Genomic DNA, 3,798 nt, shown 5'->3' with positions numbered 1-3,798 from the left:
CCAGCCATGTGACCATTTTCTCTGAGGGCAACCCACGGAGTTCCACCACCTCTTTTCCCAGAAAAAAGCCCTGGTTAGGAGGATTGTTGCCGCTGAAGAGTTGGAGCTCCCACCACTGTCAGTTTACCTCCATAGCACACTTGGTTACATACAGTACTTTGTCTCACATTATTGCGAATACAAAGAAGAGGTTTAGTAATGGTAGGGAAGAACAGTTGGGTAGAACACAACAAATATGGAAACAATTGCACTGCTTATGTACGTATGCACTGCTTCAGTTTACTGTCTCTGCTCTTTTTTTTCTATTTCTCTTTTAAAGTAAAGATTTTCTTTAAAAAGAAAAGATATAACAATAGAAAGTGCATAGAAACATACAAGCACCACACTTTAAGCTAACAGAAAGATGTATTCAGAATATATAACAGCACAACGAAATTATCTAATAACTCTTATCCCCTCTTCTTAGTTGCTTATAACAGTAAAGGTAGTCCCCTGTGCAAGCACCGAGTCATTACTGACCCATGGAGGGGGGGACGTCGTATCACAATGTTTTCTTGGCAGACTTTTTACGGGGTGATTTGCCATTTCCTTCCCCAGTCATCTACACTTCACCCCCAGGAAACTGGGAACTCATCATTTTATCGACCTCGGGAGGATGGAAGGCTGAGTCAACCGTGAGCCGGCTATTTGAACCTGGCTTCCGCCAGGATTGAACTCAGGTTATGAGCAGAGCTTGGACTGCAGTACTGCAGCTTACCACTCTACGCCACAGGGCTCCCTTGAGGTTCCCTTAGAGCCCTGTGGTGCAGAGTGGTAAGCTGCAGTACTGCAGCCCAAGCTCTGCTCATGACCTGAGTTCGATCCTGGCATTGGTTCAGGTAGCCAGCTCAAGGTTGACTCAGCCTTCCATCGTTCCAAGGTCAGTAAAATGAGTACCCAGTTTCCTGGGGGTAAAGTGTAGATGTCTGGGGAAGGCAATGGCAACCCACCCCATAACAAAAAGTCTGCCAAGAAAACGTGATGTGACGTCCCACCATGGGTCAGTAATGACTCAGTGCTTGAACAGGGGTGCTACCTTTACCTTTTTTAGTTGCTTATACCCAAACTTTAATGTCAATAATTTTTAATCAGTCATTTCTCCTGTGATTTATCTTTGTAACGTAATTACCTTGATTTATCTTAGCAAGTAATCAAAAAAATCTTTCCATTTTTTCCCAGAATTCCACTATTGGTCTATTGTGCACACAGGAAGTTAATTTAGCCGTTGAGGCCTATTTGTACATCTTGTCTATCCACTCTGGCATGTCAGGTCACAAATCTGTTTTCCATTTTGCTGCATATAGTACTCTTGCAGCTGTCACCATGTACCGGAAAAGATCTCCCTGTTCTTTTGTAACATTTTTCGTCAAAATGTTTAGTTGCATTTTGGGGGATTTCGCTCAAACGATCTCTGCTCTTGTGATATGACCAACTTGTGGGGAAGTTAGTTTCAGGTTGGTAGCTGTGTTGGTCTGCAAGCTTTGAATCCAACAAGATTTCCAGGGTATAAGCTTTTGGGAGTCAAACTCCTTTCATCAGATAGTTCAGACAAAAGGAGCTTTGCCTCTTGAAAGTTTATACCCTAGAAATCTTGTTATCTTTAAGGTACTACTGGACTCGAATCTTGCTCTTGTGGGAAAGTGTATCCTATAAGGTAACCTGAGATTCTATCTCGGGCTTGCTTTTGTCCCCCAAATGTATAAATCCTCACTTGCTGGTCATAGGCCTTAACCATCTTTCTTTTGTTCCATGATCATATTTCCTGAAAATTCCCAAAGAAAGTCCACCACCAATGCTATCGTGCAGGTGCAAAGCTGCCATTCAAAGTGATGGATGGACAGGTGAACAGATTGGACATTTGGCTCACAGGGGATCACAGTTATCAAACAAGGCACGTTCTACAATCAACCTGTTTGGGGTAAAATTTTCAGAATCTGTAGGTAAACATGGGAAAAGAGTATGAGGTGTTTCACGGAATTTTGGGCAAGCCAACTCAGGAACATAGGCTCCAAAATGTTATGCGTCCTTGTACTTTAAGCCCTCTGAGAAAATAATCAGGTGGTTCACCTAAAGTTCTATGAGATGTCTAGCTTTCCCAAAGGACAGATGGTGCACGATGGACCATGGTTGTGCTAGAATATTTTATGGAGTCAATACTGTTTTCCGCACATGTAGGATAATGCACTTCCAATGCACTATAGCAATCATTTGCAAACGATTGCTAGAATGCATTTAAAGCGCATTGTCCGACATGTTTGAAAGCAGCCAAAGTATCACACTGTTTAGCTTATAAATATAATTTACAATCTCTTGACTGATGTTGTTAAGGCCAGGCTGGATAGCAAGGTCACACTTTTTCTGCTATATGTGGGGAGGGGGGAGTAGGGAATTTGGCTGTCTGCAGCTGGAAGTGATCTCTTTGCAGACTGTGTGTCCTGAGCTCCTTGTGTGGACGATCCAATTCTATCCCAAGGATCATTCTTATGAGGAGCAGCCTTGACTCTGTGATAGAGCACCTTCTTTTCTTGCAGAAGATCTTAGGTTCAATGCTCGACATCTCCAGGCAAAGATCTTAAGAAGCAAGTCTTGGGAAAGATCCTCTGCCTAAGACTTGGGTCAGTTTATTCCAGACAGTGTAAAGAATACTAAACTAGATGGACCCTGGATAAGGCAGCTTTGCATATTCTGCTTGCTGCCGAGAACAGAAAAACATGTTATGAAGCCGTTCTTCATTTGATTAGAGACGAGTGATTTCACGCAGACCAGCGAATTCCTTCAAGAATAGTTAAAATAATCCAAACAGAAGTTGGCTGTTCTTGGCAGCTACCATACCATCAAGATAATGCAAGAGAGAAAAGACTTTCTGAGCTGTTTCCCAGCCCCTTTTTACTTTATTTTTTGACCAGATTTTCACAATAAGAACCCAGTGCTGTGTCTTCTGAACGAAACAGGAGATGAAAAAAGACCTGGCCTTTCCACTGCTCGGAGAAACACACACATCTGGTTTACATCTGTTTATATTCTCCCCCATGCAAATTTAGATGCAATTCTGAAACCGTTCATTGTGCAGATTAGGTGCATCTCAAGAAACATCCCGAAAAAGAGGTTGCTTTAGCACAGGGGTGGGAAATTGTTTTGGCTCGGGGGCCACTTTGTGGGAGCGGAAGTTAGCGGAGGGCCGCACCTTTTAAAATGATTGCATTCATTAGTTAACTTTGCATTTCAGAAAAGGTATAAATTGTATCATAAAAATCAATAAATATAAATTAAATAAAATAGTGGTAGTTTTATTCAATTTATTTATTGTGCTAATTTCATATGAGACAAATCTTCGGTCGCGCACAGGAAGGAAATTCCGGTTCAAGGTGGATTTTTCTGACTGTCTTGGCGGGCCACAAAAAACTCTGTAGCGGGCCGCATGTGGCCCGCGGGCCACAATTTGCCCACCCCTGCTTTAGCATGGTGCAAAATACCCATGCTGTCAAGAGCAAAAAATATGGATGCATCCAAGAAGTTGAAGGCTTGGCATGTGTGAGCAATGCTCCTACAACCTGGTTCTATACCTGGGACCTTTTATATCCAAGCAAATGTACACATTGAAATGTACTGGATTATCTCTGTTGTAGTTGTGTGTGCATTTTTAAAAACTCAGATTCAGGCTGGGAGGAGTATTAAGGATATCATGTGAGCTGAGGGAGTGCTGGCCCTGTACAATCTTACTGTGTAAGCAGACATTTTTTAAAAAATAGATATGTATTA

The sequence above is a fragment of the Eublepharis macularius genome, chromosome 2 (assembly GCF_028583425.1).
Source record: "Eublepharis macularius isolate TG4126 chromosome 2, MPM_Emac_v1.0, whole genome shotgun sequence".
Taxonomy (NCBI): Eukaryota; Metazoa; Chordata; class Lepidosauria; order Squamata; family Eublepharidae; genus Eublepharis; species Eublepharis macularius.
The sequence above is the reverse complement of the archived record's forward strand: the minus strand, read 5'-3'. Positions refer to the sequence as shown.